The sequence below is a fragment of the Callospermophilus lateralis genome, chromosome 4, assembly GCF_048772815.1.
Source record: "Callospermophilus lateralis isolate mCalLat2 chromosome 4, mCalLat2.hap1, whole genome shotgun sequence".
In the NCBI taxonomy this organism is placed as follows: Eukaryota; Metazoa; Chordata; class Mammalia; order Rodentia; family Sciuridae; genus Callospermophilus; species Callospermophilus lateralis.
The window spans coordinates 133,634,536-133,656,761 of NC_135308.1; the positions used below are offsets into that span (position 1 = coordinate 133,634,536).

At 32.8% G+C, this 22,226-nt stretch overlaps 1 pseudogene; it reads left to right on the top strand.

Annotated features, from left to right (window-relative positions):
• The first annotated feature begins 2,118 nt into the window (after positions 1-2,118).
• The window catches only part of LOC143641648 (keratin, type II cytoskeletal 8-like), a 107,343-nt pseudogene continuing 87,235 nt past the window's right edge, over positions 2,119-22,226 (top strand).

A 22,226-nucleotide genomic window follows, 5' to 3' on the forward strand; every position in this document is an offset into this window, starting at 1 on the left:
CTTACCATATTCACTATTTGATCAATTATATTTTCAAGATTATGTATTTTGTCTTCATTGTCTGAGGTTTTGTCTTCCCAGTGATCTAATCTGTTGGTGATGCTTTCTATTGAATTTTTAACTTGGTTGATTGTTTTCTTTATTTAAAGGATTTCTGGTTGGTATTTTTTTTCAGAACCTCTATCTCCTTATTAAAGCAATCTTTTACTTCCTGTATTTGCTTATGTAGCTCTTTATCAAAATATCTTTTGTTTCAAAATATCTTTTGTTTGCTGTTTCTGCTCTCTTATATCATCCTTTAATTCACAGAACATTTTAATTATGTACATCCAGAACTCTTTCTCTGTAATTTCTTCTGTTGTGCTGGCCATGGATTCTAATAATGAAGTATTTTGATTTATTTGGGGCACTTTCTCCCCCTCTTTTTTTAAGTTGTTCCTGTGTCTTCCCTTCTAGCACTGTGGGTCTGAGCTGTTACAGTTTTTACCCTATAGGCTTATAGTGTCCCTGCAGAGTTCCAATATCTCTTCTTTAATAGGGAGATCAATATTAACAAATCTCAATACAAACAATGTACAGCCTTAAACCAAATAGGTCCTATTAAGACATTTACAGCTCTGTCACAATATACAGAAAAGGTGAGTTCAATTATTAAACAGTCGATTTGTAAATGGGTCTACAGTTCTGATGGTGGACTAAGAAAGAACCAGGGGTGGGGTGTAGAATGAGATGCTAAGGAGTTATGAAGTGAGGTTATAGAGTTATTACATCTTGGTTAGAAAGCATGAAAGAGGAATCTAAAGATGTTGGCTAGTAGTGGGAGAAAAAAGAGAAAGTAATTTTGGGGAGATAAGTAAGTGGGAAGACAATAGAGAGAGTACAAAATACAAATAAACATAAAAGTTAAGTAAAATAAAAAATGTAAATAGGAGATAAAAGAATATAACCCACCACTGTAATACACTATTCAGACACCCCAGTCCTCTGTAGCCCAATTCATGAAAAGTACTTGGTTTCACAAATGCTGTGAAAGTGACTCTGGGAGAAAAGACAGATAGAGGAAGAAGAAGAAGAAGAAGGAGGAGGAGGAGGAGGAGGAGGAGGAGGAGGAGGAGGAGGAGGAGGAAGAGAAGGAGAAGAAGAAATAGAGATCAGAAAAAAAATCTCAAAGGAAAATACAAGTATTATTTTTGTTGGATATCAGTATCTTTCCTACTTCTCTTCTCATCCAATAGGTGGGGTTGTCTGTTGTTTGCTGGTATTTCCACCCTATAGATGGTGAAGGTTATTAGGGTGGAAGCATTGGTCTTGTGGGTGGAGCTCCTGGAGGTGGGATATAGCACTTGCCAATCCCTGATGGGAGACTGCACCCCAAGGACCTCCTTTGGGGCCCACTGGTGTGATGTCAGCACTGTAGACCTCACACTTCCTGGTCTCTAATTTAGTCTCTAAAGTGTATCTCCCTCCCTCCTTCCCTATCTACTTCTCAAACAAGAACCTCTCACTCTGGAGGTTTTGTGGGTTGCATTCTAGGGCCTCGCATCTATTACTGAGAGCTGTTTTGTGTTGGGAGTTCAAGACTAGTCTTTGCAAGCTACAGACTGGCCACATAGCCACAAGCACTGGGCTGAGTTAGTGGCCATGTGACAGAAGGGGAAATTGGGGACTATATGTACCTTGATATTGTTTCTAAACCCCACCCAGTGTCCCAAGCTGGGATTGCCCCAACTAAAGATGGCAACAAAGGTGTCCAAGATGGAGGTGACTGCTTTCAGAGATGGGGTGATGGGTCAGGTTGGGCAGGGTGGTAGCGTTGGGCGGCGTGTTTTGAGATGCAGCTTTGTGGAGTACAGTGTTGTGGTTGGCAGCTGTCTCCAGACACTGTCCTGAGTCTCCAGGTACAGGCTACTGCATGTAAGGGAATAGCAATGGTTGCAGCGTCCAAAGATGGAAGTGACTGGTGGAGCCCCACATTGGTATATGGGGGTCCACATGGGAGTGGTGGCCAGAGGTCCTGTGTATGGGTAGCAGCTGGGTATCCTGTGTGGTAGCTGTGGCTGGGATTCCTGTGCAGGTGGGCAGCTGTGGGGTCCCTTGCTAGCACTGATGCCGTTGGTCATGCTTGGGCTGGTGCCGAAGGTCCTGAGTGGGCAACTGGCTGAGAGTCCTGTGTTGATGCTGAGGGCTGACGACCTGCGCAGGCACAGAGACTGGGATTTCTGCACAGGAGTAGCTGTCAAGGGTCCTCTAATAACTCAGAGAAAAACAGTATTCCCTCTACTAGAATCCCAGGTCATAGAGTGACACATGCTGCCTCCCTCTAGCCCACCATCCTGGATCCCTCCCTCATTGTGGTTTTAATTAATATTTAATTAATGGCTAATAATGGTGAGACTCTTTTCACAAATGTGTTTTCTGTCTGTGTATCCGTCCCTTTCAGTAAACTATCTGTGCCTATTTTTTCCTTAAGTTGTTCATTTCATTGTTGACTTTTGAGAATTCTTTATATTTTGTAGACACTTGATTGTTGTCAGATATATAAAGTCTGCAAATATTTTATCTCAGTGTATAGTTTGTTCTGTTCATTCTTTCACAAAGCATTTCCTAAACCCAGAGTTTAATTTGATGGTGTAAAATTTACCAAAATTTCTCCTTGCAGAATACTACTATTGGCGTCATCAAATTCAAGAACTCCTTGTCTGTCCCTAGAACTCAAATTTTTCCCCTATATTTTTTTCCTAGAGATTTTATGTTCTATGAATATTTAAATTCATGATTCATTTTCAGGTAAAGTATGTTATTATAGTTTTGCAAGGTAAAAGTCTGGGCTCATCATCAGACCTTTAACAGCAACTGTGTGTGTTTTTATCTGTGATATTGAATGGATTAAAGACTTTTTTTCTGTAAGTTTCCTTACCCTTTGGTTACAGAGGTCAGACTTTGGAGTGTTTCCTTGTTTGGTTTAATCAATGCTGACATTTTGGTGCTCTTGGTTTCTTTCATTAAATGTGTGGAAAATGTGTGTGTGTGTGTGTGTGTGTGTGTGTGTGTGTGTGTCGGGGTGGGAATGGACAAGGAACTCAGTACTCTATCATTTACTTTGTCCAAAAATCACCAGCCAGGTTAACTTCTGAGTTTCTTCCTCCCTTCCTCCTTCTCTCCTCCCAACCCCTACACTATTGAGAAAAAATAGGGAAAAGTACTTCTGGTAAACCTTTCCAGAAGTAGGTTACCCACTTACATTGAAGTTGCATCTGTTTCTTTCTATAAAAAATATAGAAATAAGACTTTTCACAAGAGTTTGTTATGAGAATTAAACGAGAATTAAATAAGGTATGTATAAAAATGCTTGGCATATAATTAGCACTTAATTTATGGTATATGTAATTAATGTGTAATTGTTTTTCTTTTTTGTCCAACTAGTAAATCCCAGTTATCATGGGACCCATGTTTCAGCTCTGAAAATAATTTACACACACACACACACACACACACACACACATAACAAAAATTGAACTATAAGAGATTTAAATTCCATAAATAAATTAGTACTGAAAATCACACATAAATTTTTTTGAATCAATACACATGATACATTCCTGACTCTTGGTTCTAAAAGTGAAGGAAACAATTGAATTACCCAGGCTTGATACATAGGAGGTCATCAATATACATGTAAGTTGAATGAATGACAGGATGGATATTTCAGAATTCAGTTTAGGCTGTTGGTCCAAATCTTGTTTTTAAATGATTAAAAAAAAGGTAGTAAAGTTTTTTACACTCCACTATTTCATTTTTTTTAATTTTTGTTTTTCTTCCCATCCCTTCTTGAAACTTTAGCATTTAAATATTTTTTTTTTATTTTTTATTTTTTTAATTGGTTGTTCAGAACATTACAAAGCTCATGACATATCATCTTCCATACATTTGATTCAAGTGGGTCATGAACTCCCATTTTTACCCCAAATACAAATTGCAGAATCACATCGGTTACACATCCACATTTTTACATATTTTGTAGGACTGAGAATTTTAAGGATTTGTGTGAAGTGTAGGAGAGCTTCAGCAACCCAGAGCATTCCAAATACAGAAAGAAGCCAGGTCCAAATGACAAATAATTCTAAACTAAGGCCTGCTCACATACAGAATGCAGGGTCCAAGCAAGGTGAAAAAGATTTTCATGAGAGGTGATATAAGATGTGGTTTCAATGTTTCAATGGTCTGCAGTAATGTGTACAGTGGTCAACAAGAGAAGGAGATGTAATGTGGCGAGAAAGCTTGATTTGGATATTAGAACATATTATGGTTTGGATCTAATGATCTCCTAAAATGCATGTGCTTGTTTGCCAACCTGCTACAATACCAAAAGGTGGCAAATAATTTGGGAGATTGGGCCTGGTTGAAGGAGGTTGGTAATAGGGATACGTCCTTGAAGGGCATATTTTAGTGTTTTCTCTCTCTCTCTCTCTCTCTCCCTGATTTTTGGCTACCAAGAAATGAGTACTTATGCCTCACTGTACTCCTCTACTTTAATATTCTGCCTACAACACAGGGCAGTAGCAATGGAGCCAGCTGATGGTGAACTAAAATCTCTGAAACCATGAACCAAATTAATCTTGTCTACTTAAGTTGATTTTCTCAGGTATTTTATCACAGTTATGAAAGCTGACTAACAGATAACTCAAGCGAAATTGGCAGGAGTTCTTTTAAAAGGGGCAATAATTTTTCTGTACAAAGTAGTTTAATGTAAGTTGTCAGAGTACAAGCAGAGAGAAAAGGGAATTATTATGGCAGGGCAACATAAAAAGGGTGTCATATGTAGAGTGAGGAATTGTAGGTAAAGTATACCAACAAATGGAGGAGTGAATAGAACTTTTTTTAAGACTAAAAGGTAACTCTAAGTAAGGAAGTGGTCCAAATGGGCTATCAGGAACTCAACAGAGTAAAGAGGAGAATACATATGGCATAACTGCCTTGCACTATGTGTGAATGAAGAGATAAACATTTGTTTTTCTGTTACATAGTCAATACAAACGTTAACACAATACTCTACCTCTGGTCACCAAAACGAGTGCAGGATATTCTACATACACAAAGGAATTTTTCAGGAACCATCAATTCAGGATTAAAATTCAGCCTAGTTATGAAACTTTCTATCCGGAGCTTGAATCAAACTGCATAGGTTAGGGGCTTAGTCCTACAACACTGCCTCTCACTTAAGATGCCAATTACAAGTAGTAGGTTGTCATTAATAGTTCTTATTGATTGATTATAAACCCAGGGTTCTCATGGTCTCTTTCTCAGAATTTTGATTAATTTCCAGGAGGAACTCAGACATTTGAAGATATTACTTAAGTTTGTCAGCTTATTATATTAACAAATATAATAAAGATGCTAATGAGCATTTTATAAACACACACAGTACAAAGTTTATGGGAAGGGGTGCAGAACTTCCATATGCTCTCTAGGCATCTCTAATGTGGTATCTCCAAGTATTCAGCAACCCAAAAGGTCTTCCAACCCTTGTTTTTGGATTTTTATGTACACATATTTTACATGGCATAACTTTTAAAAATCATTGGTTATGGGTGAACAACTCGACCATTAGTTGAGTTAGTATGTAGGGAAGTTAGTATGTAGGGCAGACAATTCCAAACCTCCAATCACTTGATTGCTTCCCTATTCAATAAGCTCCCATCCTGAGGCTATCAGGGGCTTACCAATGATAATCTCACTAGAGCAAAGATGCTTCTGTCACCTAGGAAAAATTGCAAAGTCCTAAGAGTTCTATGTCAAAAACCAAAGTAAAAGAGCAATTGTGAAAAAAAAAAAAAAAGTCTTCATTGAACTTTTACCTGTGAGGGTTTTAGGATCTCTGTCCCAGGAACCAAGGGCAAAGACAAAATAAGTATTTCTTTTTATATCATAATATTAGAGTGAAATGGAGACCACAATACAAGAAGCTGTGTGGCGGCTCACATATTAGGAGTTGCCTGGCACAGAATGTCAGAATCCAGCCAGAAAAAGAGAAGAACATCAATGTAATGTAAGCTAGCAATAAAAAAACAGTTATGTATGGAGGATAATTCAGAAAAATAAATGCATCATATGTAACAAGAGTCAGAGGTTTCTCATGTCTGAGAACAGTATCAAAAATAACAAAGTAAAAAAATGCTAGTAAACCCTGTGTATTTGGATTGACATTGGTGATAAGTGTGAACTCATGATTTGCAATATAAATGTAAATAGGTAGAAAAATAAATAGACTTGTATGCATTTATTCACAAGTTTGTTTTTTTTCCACAGAGAGGGTTTGAGATTGATGGGCACAACTCAGAACTTGACTTCACATACCAATCTTTACTGAGCAAGTAACAAGGAATCCTTCGGAGAAATGATTGGTTCTAAGGATAAAAGGAGGAAATTACACATAAGCATTGAACATCTTATTTGCCAGAATATAAGAAAGTTTTAAACTAATATAGCTATGTCAAGTAGGTCAAACAATTGTCACTAAGCAATGTAATCTTCAAGGTTGTATATCAGTCTGCCATTGACTGATAACATCGCTATGCGACTCATGACCATATGTGTGTAAATTGGGAGTAAGTTTACAAGATGATTTTGAAAATTTCTATTTCCTTATGACAGATAAATGATTGCTCATACAATTCATTTTATCTGACTGAATTTTCTTATATTCTCTGGAATTTCCACAGTCCTTTTTAGCTTTTTTATCCAATACTTCTCTACTACCTATTTATTCATCAGTATCAAAAGGATTGCTGTCTTAATTCCTATTTATTAGGATCCTCATTTGGAATCCTTCCTGAAAGTAGCATAAATAACATGAGGGATTTGGAAGTATCCTCTTACAAAATTCTAAAACAATACATGAAGTAATATATTATTTGTAGTTTAATGACAAACATGTTTATTGTAAACTCTAGAGAAACTACAAAATAATTAGACAAACAGATATAACTAACAACTAACTAGCCAATAGTGGATAAAAGGGTATGATAAAAACAGAATTTAAAAGAAGACAGGAAAAAAAAGGAAAAGGGAAACAAATGAAAACAGATTTGAAAAATAGAACAAAATATCAAAGGATATAGATTTCAACCACTCGTATCAATGATTACAAATGTACTAGTTTAAACAATAGTTTAACTAGCCTTAATATTAGTTTAGCACTAGTAAAACTAGTCTTTATGTCAGATCTGACATAAAGACCATACTTTTCTATATGACATCTATAAAACACTATAAATACGAAGATATAGTAAGATTAAAAGTAAAATATAAAAATATGTCATGTAAACTCTAATGGAAAGAAAATCATGTTGGCTCTTCATAACAGATGAGGTAGGATTCAGAACATAAACTTTCCTGAAAATAAAGAGTACCTTATGTGATAAAAGAGATTTTAATTCACGAAGAAGATGTGATTTTCCTAAATGCACATCAAAATGCAGGAAGCAAAAAGTGATAAAGCTGAAATGAGAAATAGCCAAATCCACACATAAATCGAGAAATTCAAATCTCTTTCCTCAGTAATTGAATAAGTAGGCAGAAAATCACTAAATATATAGAAGACTGAATGAATTCTATCAGCAAATTGACATAATTAATGTTACAAAATACTCAGTCCAACAAAACCAGAAAACATGTTATTTTTTTCTATGTGCAAAAGAATAACATACCAGGAGAGACTGTATTTTTTGTTATAAAACAAACCTCAAAACTTAAGAGAATTGAAACCATACAAAGCATATTCTCTGACCAAAATGGGATTGCATTACAATCTGTAATAATAATAAAAAAAGAGAAAATCTTCAAATATTTGTTAACTAAAGAACATGTTCTTAGTAACTCATAGATCAAAGAAATCACAAGGGAATTTAAAAGTTTATTGAATTGGTTAAAAATTAAAATACAGAAAAATTTTTGTTAGACAGTTATAGCAGAGTTTTGCTGAGAATGTTTTCCTTGCAATGCACATTAATCTTTGTAAGCAACAGAATTTAGGAAACATCCAAAAGAAAAATAGTTTGTACTTTCAAAAAAACTTGGAACATGAATATTCTAATTACTGCTCAAATGGAAATGCTAACTATTCTATTCTATTGCTCAGGTCGAAATATTGACCAAACTATTTCTACTAAGAGATTCAGACATATGATTGGTCAATACACATAGAATTTGGGCAACCAATCAATATAGTATTATATTTCCTTATGATTTATTTTATTCTATATATTGATAGAATACATAGTTAATACTTTTGCTCTGCACTTTCGTGCACTTATAAGGTTCAGACTCAGATGAGTCTAATAAAAAATAGGTAGTATTATATTATGATAAATATATTTTCAAAATAAGTTATTTCTTGCAGCCGTTTTTTTGCTTTTGAAAGAGAACTAAAACTGTATCTTTTACTTATGAATCAAATTTTTCTTGCATTTGTATCCTCTGTATGCAGTATGTAAGTCAATGTATTGAAGAAATGAAAAGGAACATTTCACATGGTGTTTAATCACTATAAGTCATATTGTGAGCATTTTGTAGATCATAAAATGATATTCTCTAATACAATTATTTTGAATTTGAGTTGGAATTTAATGCTACAACTGTAAGATTACAAATCCCTTTAAAAAACACAATATTTAACAAATTTTATTGACTATCAATGATTTGCCAGATGTTCAGATGTTAAGGAGTGGTAATAGAAATTAAATTTCAAGTAGCTTTTGAACATTGTCTCTCAATTTACCCTAATACCAAGAAAGAAAACTTCTCTCACCAAGAGGAAAAGAGTTAAAAATCTTCCTTGTGCTTAAATATTGCATTCTACCCCAATCCTGCCTAACTCTCTCTTTATGATACACTCTTTTAAATGATCCCATGCCATAATACATATCTTGATACTGGCTTTGTTTTGGCTGTATTCCATCCTTTTCAATTTCATGGAATAATTTGAGGATGATAGGTATTGGTTTGTCCTTAAAAGTGTTGTAAAACTCAGCTGAGAATCCATTCTGTCCTTGGCTTTTCTTTGCAGGAAGATTTTATATAGGTGCTTCAATTTCATTACTTGCTATTGAGCTGTTTAAATTATCTATATCTTATGGTTCAGTTTGGGTAGGTCATATATCTCTAAGAATTTGTCAATATCTTCAAGATATTCTACCATAGTAGAGTATAAATTTCTAACATAATTTCTACTGATGCTTTAGATTTCAATAATGCCTATGATAATATTTACTTTTGTACCTCCAATTTTATTAATTTGAGATTTTCCCTCTCTCTTTTGATTAGTTTGGCTAAGGATTTATCAATATTGTTTATCATTTCAATAAACCACTTAGTAGTTTTGTTGATCTCTTATATTGTTTTTGTTCTCAATTTCATTGATTTTTGGTTATGATTTTATTTCACTTTATTTTTCTTTATTCTCCTTAGTATGGTGTTGGTTTGCTTTTCTTTCTCCAGGGTCTTGTGATATAATGTTAGGTTATTTATTTAGTATCTTTCTAGTCTTTTGGCATATGATCTCAATGTTATAAAATGTACTTTTCTTTCTTTTTTTCCTTTTTTTTTTTGGTGTGTGTGTGTGTGTGTGTGTGTGTGTGTGTGTGTGTGTGGTGCTGGGGATCAAATCCAGGGCCTTATGTATGAAGGCAAGCACTCTCCCAACTGAGCTAAGTCCTCTGCTTAAATTTTACTCTTAAAGCTGCCTTCATAAAGTGCCAGAGATTTTGATATGTTCTATCACTATTCTCATTTACTTCTAAGAATCTTGTTACTTTTCTTCTGATTCCTTCCACTATTCATTCATCACTAAAAAGTGTATTATTTAATCCCTAGGTGTTTTTAGTGGTTTATTTTCTTTTATCTCATTCTTGGTTTCTAATTTCTTTGCATTCTGATCCGATAGAAGGCAAAGTATTATCCTTTTTTCATATTTGCTAAAATTTGTTTTGTGATATGAAATATGGTCAATTTTATAAAATGCTCTGTGTGCTGCTGAGAAGGAATTGCATTCAATAATTCATGTATGAGAATTCTACAGATGTCTGTTTTAAATTTTCCTTTTGATAGAGGAGAATTGAGAAAAACAAGATAATATTTCCTTTTCATAGAATAAATAAGGGAGAAAAAGGCAGTTCTTATACTTCTAGAAGCTAGAGGATTTTGACACTAAAGACTGGAAAGATTTGAAAAAAAAAAAGGAGGTACTTTTGATATCAGATATATACACAAATTTCTTTGAAGATAATTACAAATATTTAAGAGGGTAAATCTATGAGTGGAAAATTAGTACTATTTGACCAATAATATACAACTGTAATGTAACTTACTGTTTTGTTTTTTTTCCTTTTGAAATTGAATACATTTTTAAATCCTTGAATATTCTGATATGAAGAAAATGTGAGCAATTAATTAATAAATCTAAATGATATAAAAATGATTTTGAAAATTATACAATAATGTACCAGACCATTTCTTTTGCTGTAAAGAATTTTAAACTGAAAAGTATATTTGATGAAATTGTTTTCAGGTCAACATGCCAAGAGGACAACTCTGAGAAAAGGGAAGTTTACAAAGAGAACAAGTGAAGTATAAATGCTCAAACTGGCTAGGGGCCATTTTCTGGGCACATTAAAACAGCTAGAGCTTGGCAGAACAGTGGTTCTGTTGAGTTGAAGAAACTATAAATTGGGGTTTAAACATCAGAGCGAGAAAGGTTTTGAGAGAAAAGAACTGGGAAGTACCTTTAGGGATTTATTGCAACACCATATCTGGCCTATATGTGCTGGATGTAAAAGGAGTTGAGATTTTTCAAATAGTGGCCCCTGGGGTAAGAATAACATAGAGGTACTGCAGTGCACTGAGAAGAAGAGAACAGAATTCTGGCCCAATTAGAATGGACAGGATGATTATGGCACCCAGAAGAAGCCACATCTTTTTTTAAGTTTTTTTTTAAATATTTTTTAGTTATAGTTGAATGCAATACCTTTGTTTTATTTATTTATTTTTATGAGGTGCTGAGTATCGAACCCAGCATATTACATGTGCTAGGCAAGTGCTCTACAGCTGAGCCACAATCCCAGCCCCAGCAGAAGCCATATCTTAACAGTAACAATCTAGAGAGAGAATTCAGGAGATCTGGTAACAAGTAGATATTTGGTGATGTCTGAAGACATTTTTTCTATAGTATTTATTTTTTAGTTTTAGTTGGACACAATACCTCTTATTTTATTTATTTATATTTTTATGTGGTACTGAGAATAGACAAAGTAGGTGCATGTTTAGAGTCTTTTCTTACTGGACATTGAAGGTCCTTATTAGAGACAGCACTTGTTTATCTAAAAATGCCATTTAAATCTTACTTTGCACATACCAGATGAGTGCTCTATCGCTGAGCCACAACCCCAGCCCTCTGAAGACATTTTTGATTGTTACAAGTGTGGAATTGCTATTGCAGTTTTGTGACAAGAGGTTAAGAATGCTGCTAAATGTCATCTATGCACAGTGTCCCCCATATAACAAAAGAATTTTTTTGTACAGCCCCAAGTGTCAATAATACCAAGATTGAGAAGCATTGCCTTAGAGCTATTCTTGAAATAGTCCCCCCAGAAGCTGAAAATCAAGGCTTAATAAAATTCACAAGAGAAAATTTGGTATGTACTGTGAAGCAAATAATATGTTCTGTTGACTTTTAATCAGAAATAGTGGACACCAATAGGGCAAACATTTTAAGTGCTGGAAATAAAACAAAGAAACAAACAAAAAACTATTGACAGGAACATTATATAAGGTAAAAATATTCTTCTCTGCTCAATACTTTATCTCTGACTTTGGTGTCCGTCCATCTCCCTTTTCCACAATGCCAATCATTCTTGCAGATCAACTCAATGTTATTTCTAGTGAGACATCCTTGTTCCAAAAGCCAGCATCAATTTTTCCAAAATGTCTGTGAACTTTAGGCATATATCTCAGAAAAACTGTAACACACATTACAAGATGAAATGTTCAATAATGTTCACAGCATTGAATGTACAATTGAATCCTGGAAACAGACTAAATGCTCCCTAACAGTACAATAATAATTTCAGTTTGTTCTAGCTCAGCAATGGTATGTACTAAATGAATAATAAAAATATATAATATTTATTCCTAAGGAATAGAAGGATATAATAATTAAAATGCACAAATTAGAGCAAGTATGCTAACATGAACAGATGTTAAAATTGTTACATTAAGGCATAGATTATTTCAGAAGTATTTTTGTAGGACAATAACATTGATGAAACAGGATAAATATTACATATATATGTATATATGTAGAGAGATAAGTAATTTTCATAAGGGAATGAAGCAATGAAGGCATGGAACAAAATATTTTTTTGAAGAGTAGGAGAGAATGACCCCTAAAATAAATATGATGTTAAAAATTCATATTAGTTCATTTTGAAAAAACAAGGAGCACCTTCCATAAGATTTTAACATTAACAAAAAAACTATACATACAAATGTACCTGACAGTTATTATACTAATATCTAATTCGCTTATCTTGGAGGATCTCTAATATCTCTAAATTCAGATTTGTCCAGGAACTACTTTGTTAGGCTTACCCAAGTTTGAATTCAGCATTTCTTGGTATTGAACCAGTTTTTGACTGAATCTTGGAGTCTGTGCTTTTAATTTACCCTCACAAAAAAAACCTTTGCTGTCATCTCAATGTTCTCTTGGAGGTTGACTTTCTCTAGTGTGTTAAATCCCCTATCCTTGACTTGGTTTCACGGAAGTCAACGTCTTCTTTATTTTTTTGCCCTTCCTTTAAAGTGCCAAATGTATTTGACACTGGTAAATTTGCACAATATTGAAAAGACATAGTGAAGTAGCAGTCACTGCTTTTGAATGTTGTCAATAGAGATTATGAGACAGATACACAGAGAACAATGAATTCTTATTTGCCTTCAATTTTCTTCCCATCAAATATTTCTTCTTGTTTTCTTCCCTGAAGCAAGTCTTCCACCAGTTTTCTGCATACTTGTAGAAGAGTTATGAAGAGTAGCAAGATCCTTTCACAGAATTCTGCAGTTTTATTTCTGCTCAAGAAGCTGGACATAGATATTTCTAGTTTCAAGGTTTCCCTCCAAACTCAAGTTTCTTTTCTTGCATCAGACTGGTAATTATCATTTCTCTGATCCTTTATTTTCCTGTTTGGGTCTTTTCCAATCCTCCAATAACTGGGTTAACTCTGATTCCTATAATCATCCCCTATTCTACAATCCTCACAGCAACTCTGCTTTTCTCTAAACTCTATAGGATATTCCCAATACTCCCAAATCTAACTTCCTCTTCCCTCACCCATGATAAGATATTCCAGTCTCCTATTGAATCAGAATAGGGTAATATTTTTATGAATCAAATACATTTTTATAAATCAAGTTCTAGGAAAAAAATCAGTTGATTATCTTTATCTTTCTCTGTTGTAGTGAATAAATTCTACTTCCTATGTAGAAAAATTATATATCTTATCATACCAGTCATCCTAATATCACAGAGCAGTACAACAGCCATATTTTCACTTGTTCAGGTTCACAGAGCAATTTTGGTTACTTTTTAGAAAATATAATGAGACATTAATGACACTCCTATATTTAGGATCAAGCTTGTTTCACATATGATGAAGAGTACCATATTGCATCCATGCCAACTATCCTTTTTGGGACAAGAGAGAATGCTCATAAGCCTTAATTATATTAACTCTGATGGTGTTCTTCAATAAAAATGTATTTTCTTATAAGAACTGTGTCCAATTATCAAAAGGACATATGATTGTCCTGCTGACTGACTGTAGGATCCAATTTAGAATCATTCTTGATTAAATTTCTGTAAGAATTGCTGGAACCTTCTGGATATGTAGTAGCCACCTTGGTATTTAAGGCTAATACAGCCTTTGTCAAATCTTGAACACTCTTTTGAGCTCAAAGTAAGCAATAAGCAGTGTTTGAAACTTTGACCAAAGCTAATAAAAGCTTATGGAAATTGCCTGCAGTAATTTTCAAAGTAACAAATGTGTAGTTAAACTTGTAGAACTGGCAAATCAGTCATTAAAAATAATTACTTTAACAAGAAATTGGGATTCTTAGATGATGGAACAAGAAAGAGGGAAGACATGGCTGTCAACTCAGGACAACTAAGTATACCTTTACCCAACTCATAGCTTGATCTTTCTTTTTATTTGTAAATCAACCTATTCTTAACAACAAATATATTTTGATTCACAAATATTATTAGATTTATTGTATTATTATAATAATTTGAAACTGGAAAAATCCCATCTTTCATTGCCATACTGTACAGAATCTTGATCACATTATTAATACAAATCTAAAGTTGAACACATTGGTTCCTCATTTACCAATCATGAATACTAAATTACAGTACTGAAGAGATTTCAGCCTCAGTTTATCAATGTATAGAGAGGGAATAAAAAAAATTCATTTTACAGAGTTATGAAATTTAACATTTGCATATTAAATTCTTCACAATGAATTTAACAGATAAATACACATGTATTGTTTTTATTACTTGTTAGAAAAATGCTCAGATGTTAAGTGTCTCCTTTAATCCATCCTAAAAAATCTAAACAGAAATGTAAAACATCTTTATCTCCCCAGTAAATTTTCTTGTGTCTTGACATCACTTGTATCTTAAATGTCCCCAAAGGACTAAATAAGGGTGGTGAGTGGTGGGCCTCTTAGAAGGTGGGGCTTAGTGGGAGGAAGTCAGATCACTGATGACTTTCTCTTAAGGTAGACATTGGAATTCTACCCTTTCCTTATTCAATTTTTGTTTTCTTATTTTGTCCCCCACATGCTCCCCACTATGATTTTCTGCTTCATCACAGTCCAGAGTGAATACGATCAACAACTGTGAACTAAAATCGATGAAATCATGACTAAAATAAATCTTTCCACTTTTTGGGATTTTCTCAGGTATTTCATCTTAGACACCAAAATCTAGCACAGCTCCTCTCTGTCTACCTCCCACTCCAAAGGCAACCACAGCTCTGATATCAACTGCCATACAAAGGTATGATTGCAAGAATTTTAAGATGAGCCACAATAATCTATGCCTTATACATGCTCAATTCTTCTATCCATGTATGAGCAATTTATGACTTATTATGCAATTTCAAATAAATATATTTAAAGAATATGTTGTTTTCAGTATTTTAAATGTGTCATTCAGCCTAAAGTTTTTTTAAATCTATCCATGTTGTTTCATGCATCAATAATGTGTCCTTTTAAGTAATGTGCTGTATTGTTTAGTGTAAATGTAAAGTTCTTCCTATATTTCCAGTGACAGAACTCTAGATTATTTCTGGGTTTTACAATTACAAAGATTCATATACAAACTATTTATACACATGTAGTCTCATTTATCTTGGTTAATCATATAGGATTATAATTATACAGATAGTGTGTAGATGAATGTTTAACTTGTTTGAAGAAATTGCCAAACCATTTTGTTACCATAGCCAAAATTAAAAAAAAAGAGTTCCAGTTACCCCTTACATTCTCTCCAACTTTGATGTTGTTGATATTTTTTTAAAACTTAAAGAGATATTTTATTGCGATTTTAAATGCATGTTCCTGATGATGTAAATATTTTTCCTGTGTTTGTTCACCATGTATATGTATTATTTTAGGAAATGGATTTGTATGTCTTTTTGTTATTGTTATATTTATACATTTTTAATTAAAGTCCTTTGTCTGATATAGGTGTTTCAAAATTTCTTCTAGTATATAAGTCACTTATTTCTTTCCTTAGTATTTCCTTTCTTTTATTTCATTTTCTTCCTTTTCCTTTTATTTTCCCAACATGAAAAAAATTCATTCTGATAAACCCAAATTTCCTAAAATAACTGTTACAGTTTGCGCTTCCTGTGTCCTCTAAGAAATATTCACCTAATGCAAGATCACATAGATCTTCTGTGTTTTATTCTAGTCTAGCTCTTATGTATAACTTTAAATTTATCACTCATTTGTTTTTCTCATATATGGTGTAAGATAGTTGGGGTGAGTTTTTTTTATTGATATAGGCATCTCTTGTTCCAGTACTGTTTGATGAAGAAGATTTTCATTTTCCTACTAAATTGTTTTTGATGACTTCTTGTTGCTACTGCTACTGTTTCTGTTTTCCTCATCATTGAGATTTAATTTTTCATTATTGAGCTCTATTACCAAGCTCTGGAAGTACGAGTAAGGGACCAACAGTTTGCAAGCAAATAAATATTTACATGAAGTCATTTCCTACATAAAAGGCCAGGGAGATCTATTTTTTCTGTATCAAAGTATAACCACAACTGAAAGTAAAGATAATTCTCTAAAATGGAGACAGCAATTGTAGAAAACTTTCTAGAAAGAGTAAATGAAAACAGATGCAGGATAAAACTATAATACTTTTTTAAAGAAAGGTGATGAAATATAAACAGCCCATAACAAAGTACATGATGTCAAGCAGATAGTGAAAAATTACTACACAAACACAGAAGCATGATAAAATTAGTAAACATAAACTGACACCAATATGACTCAGATATATCAATAATTAATAAGAATGTTATGTCAACTATTACAATTAAGTAGAGAACTTAAAAGAGAAGATGGAGATAATAACATACACACACATGCACAGACCCATGGGAAATGTCAGCAGAAAAAATGAAACAAAAATCAGAAACAGAAGAAAAACATTAAAAATTCTAGAACTGAAATGGCTAATACCCCTGCATACAAGTACACTATCAAAAAACAAAACAAAACAAAACAAACAAACAAAAAACTCTTAGGTTTACTAGAAGAATAGATCAGAGAATTAACAAATTTGAAATTATAGCATATAAATTTATTAATTTTCAAGAACAGGTAAAGATAGAAAGGTTGGAAAAAATGAATTATGCCTCTCATGGAACAAAATTTCTCTTAATATCTGTGCAATTTTAATATATTGAAGCAAGGAAAAATAATTAAAAGAAGGAAAAAAATATATAAGTACATAATGGCTTCAAGAATCTCAAAAGTGGTGTGAGCATCAAATCATATACCCTAGAAGCTCAGAAAACTTCAAGTATAATAAATATGAAGTAAACTTTGGCCACAAATAAAGAAAACAAAGCACAAAGACATAACAACTTTAAACCATCCAGAGAGTAATGCAACATTAAATTCAAGGAGAATATGATACAAGTCACAGTTAACATATCAGATAAAAGAAGGTGAGAAGCAGTGACTAAAAATGTTTTAAGCAAAATAAATACTATCAGGAACCTGTCGACCTAGAATTCTGTATCCAGCAAAGATTTTTTTTCCCTTAGTAATTAAAAGTGTTTAATAAAATGTGTTTCCAGGAAACCTATATGATGTAAAAGGCTAAAGAAAGTTCACTCTACAATTCCAGATGGAAACTCAAATATGAGAAGAACTGGAAATGTAAGTACAAGAGCAATATACTCTTTCCTCTAATTTTTCAGACATCTGACTATTTAATGTTAACAAAGTAAGATGACTGTGTGGATTTTATAGCATAGATAGAAGATAAATATATAACAATGATAGCATGTAGGATTCATTTGTTTACTAGGGCTGGAGTAACCAGTGTCATGGTGCAGATAGTGGCTTAAATGACAAAAAAATATTTTTTTTCATATTTCTGAAGGCTAAGAGTCCAAGAAGAAGGTATCAGCAGGTTATTTTCTTTTGATACCTCTCTCTTGCCTTCTATGATACTGGGATTAGAATTTAACTTAGGGAAAAATGAGGGAGGGATGGAGGGAAACTTCATCTCAACTCAGGATGAGAATGATACATGAATTATACTATTTAAGCTTCTTATATGTGAAATGGTGAAATATTACTCTACGCTGTCTGTTGTGAATTAAGGATACATGTTTCAATCTATAAAGGAACAGCAACAATGGAAAAATGTTAAACACATACTGTTAGGAGGGCAAAAAGTAAATAAAATGGAATCTAAATATATTTGTCAGTTAAAAAGACAGCAGGAAAAGAGCACACACAAATGAGACAGTCTAAAAATAAAATATCAAAATAGTAGACATAAAACAAAGCTATATCTATAATTAGAGTATTATAGATACAGTATAACCTTCAAAAATGTATAGAATGTTATTCTAAACAATAAATAAAGATATCTATACATCACTTATAAGAACACAGAAAAATTATAGTTGACAACAATTTCTGGTTTTCTTTTTTTGTACCAGGGAGAGGTATACTCAACCACCGAACCACATCCCCAGATCTATTTTGTGTGTTATTTGGAGACAGAGCCTCACTGAGTTGCTTAGCACCTTGCCTTTGCTACAGCTGGCTTTGAACTCTTGATCCTCTTTCCTCAGCCTCCCAAGCTGCTGGGATTACAAGTATGTACCACCGTGACTGGCAACAATTTCTTATATATTTTGGAAAGAACTAGAAGAGAATTATTCCAGCACAAAGAAGTGATAAATTCTTGAGGTGATGGAAGAAATGCTAATAAACTTGCTTTGATTATTACACATTACATAAGTATACTGAATTTTCACTTTGTACTCCATAAATATACTCAATTATTATGTGCTAATTAAAAAGAAAAAAGAAAATACACAAAAAATTAAATGGATAGAAAGAAAAACATAGTGTAAAACATAGTGTAGCACTTGGCTTACAAAAGATGTTATTGCATATAACATTATACAAAGTAGACTCAAAGATTAGAATTTTCCAGAAAAGAGGGGCATTTAATAATGGTAAAGTCATGAATTCATGGGGAATTCACGGGGAATACTAATAATAGTCCTTAGTATATACACTTGTATATATAGAATTGCAAAACTTAAGCAGAAATAACAAACAAAAAAGGAACAGACAAATGCATAATCCTATAAATTTTAAAACACACCTCCATATGGTTAATAGAAGAAGTCAGCAAAAATTAGAAATATAGTATTCAAACTATAACAGCAATGCCCTTGAAACAATTAACATTTAAAATTATCATAATATATCAAGACCGAAAAGTATGTTTTGCAATCATTTTCTATTAAATATGAGGAAACTTCGATGCATCATTTGATAGAAAAGATGATCATTATAATAAACTTCAAAGATTCAAGGTAAAACTTCTGCACAATGAGGTAAGTAAGAGTATGTCATTACCCCTGCCTCATATTTAAAGTCAATAGAAAACTAACAGTCCATTTTCCCAAAACTCTCACGAAGAAAGACATGGGCATGGAGATAAGCATAAAGTAGGACTTCCAATAATCCAAACCATTTAAGAGTCAAGGTTTGGGTCATCCTACCAAGCAAAGGACCATGACTAGAGAACTCATTTGCTGAGAGAAAAGGGAATATGAAACAGGTGGTAGAAGAAGCTACAGCTATGACAATGAGACAAGTTGCAGAAACAAGGCAGTTAATACTTGGAAGCAATTGTACTTATTACTATGCTACAATGTTTACATACATATTAACCAATTTTTTCTTTCTCCCATCTCCTCTCTTCTAGATTAAAGTAATATTAACCTGATTTATTTTGCATATCAGTATTTAAGTTATAGAATATCAAAGGAGGAAAGCAAACATGATCCCAAAACATTGTGACATCTTCTGGAGAATTAGTTTTTTCTACTACATTCAGGAAAGTTCTATCACATTAGGCAAAAATAATGACTTTATTGTTTTTACTTGTAGAGTAACATTCATTTAAAGAGGTATGCATGAGTACATGGTTGACAAGGAGTGAACTGTGAGGGCGTTCTCATGTGTAAGTTTAGCTAGATGGAAATATAATTTCTAATTATTTAGTCAAATAATAATGTGCCTTCTGCAACAAAGGGATTTTTACAATTTTAAACTACCAAAACTTTTTACAAAGAAAAAGCTGCTTCCATAGGGCTTCACTATGAAATCCCATCAAATATTTGAATTTAGAAATACTAATATCACTAGAACTCTTAGGAGAATAGAAACTTAAGAACTACTTCTAACCTTATTTTATAAGGAGATGATAATAATGACATTAATCTTTGAAAAAATCATTATCATTTAGAATAATTCCATTACAATTTTTTATCAATAATACAGACCTAATTTTATAAATAAATTCAATCAAAAATTTTATTTAAAAATACATTTTGAACTAGTACATTATATCCCAGGAATGAAAGGTTGCATAAATCAATGTAATTCAATAAATTACCAAAAGTAAGGAGAAAAACATCGATTAAGTAAAATATTTGATAACCATTCTTAAAAGTATTTCTTGACATCAAAATAAAATGAAACTCCTCAATCTTACAAAAGTATCCATGACATATTTAAAACTAATTTTGAACTTATTCCTAAAATGTTAAATACTTTTCATCTGAAATTTAAAATGAACAAGGACGCCCATTCTAATGTTGTATTATATTGAATGTTATACTGGAAGGTCAAGCAAGTGAAATAGATCAAAATAAAAAAAAATATGTAATGCATATTCAAGGTAATATAAACTATCTTCAACACACAAAAATAATATAAAATAAAAGGCATTAACAAAAAACAGTTTAACAGAAGAGTTTTAATATCTCAAGTATACTGTAAAAATTTGAAAGTATCTAAAGTGACAGTTTTAAAGACATAGAAGAAACACATATTTAGGAATGCATTTAACAAAAACTGTGCAAGATACTCATACAGAAAATAAAGTTACTGGTAGATAAATGTGCCACGTAGTTTATAGTACTCAATATTGTTTGGTAGCAAAATGATCCACAGGTTTGACATATGTCAAAAATTATGTCAACATTATTTTTGAGAGGAATTGACAAATTATTTCTAAAACTTATGTGGCATTGTAAAGAATTGAGAATTTTTAATAAACAAAATAAAATATCAAGAAAGAAACTTCATAGTGCCTTTTTCTGTTGACATAATTAGGACATGCATAATAAAAAAATAATGAGCTCATGAATATAAAGACAGGTCCACACTATAAGTGATTAATTCAGTTTCAAAAACATGATATTTTATAAGTAAACTTAGACTTTTCACAAAGGATTCTGAAAGAATTAGATAAAGGCATAAAGGAGGAGGATCTTAACTTTGTTTTAAATTATACCCAAAGCTTGAGACAAACCTTAGAACTAAACATAAAAGATAAAACTATAAAGCTTCTAGATGAGAACAGATACAAAGATACTTATAATCTTGAGTTAGACATAGATTCCTTACATAGGAAATAAATACTGTAATCTTGAGAGAGAAAAAAAAGATATAAATTTGACTTCATAAACATCAAAAGACCCCATTAAGATAACGAAAGGCCAACTACAGACATCGAGAAAACGTTTGCATCGCATGTGTCCAAGAACTATTTTCCATTAACCACAAAATATTAATGAAAAGGCAAAAATGAAAATAAAACTTAATCAAAAGCCTTTAAGAAGCATTTCAAAATGAATATATATGAGCAACAGATATGCACATAAGAGGTGATGTATTAGTCAGCCTTTAATCATGGTGACCAAAATACCTGACAAGAAAAACTTAGAGAAGGAAGGTTTCACGGATTCTGACCATGATTGGCTGACTCTGGCTCTGGGCCCAAGATGAGGCAGAACATCATGGTGAAAGGTCATGGAGAGGTAAGCTGCTCAGCCCAAGACAGATGGGAAGTAGAGAGCCAGCACAGGAAGCCAAGGACAATATATAACCTCCAAGGGCATACCCCACCTACCTAAAACTTCCATCCTTTAATCCATTCAAATTACAACTACATCAATGGATTCACCCACTGATTAGTATTTAGCTCTCATAGTCTAATCATTTCATTTTGAACATTTCTATGGGTGAGCTTTTCAGGCAATATCTCATATCTAAACCATAACAGGTGATCAGTACCATAATTCATCTAAATATATATGGATTTTACTGAATGTAAAGCTTACATGAATATATTTAGAGTATACAATTATTTAAACTGAAAACAATTGTCTAAAATTATAATCACTTCTTTTTTATGTTTATTTATTTATACTAATATGTTATACATGACAGAAGAACACATTTCAGTTAATAGTACACACTGAGACAAACCTACGTAAGTACAGTCATCTCATACTAGACAAAGGCACCAAAAACATATGTTGGAGAAA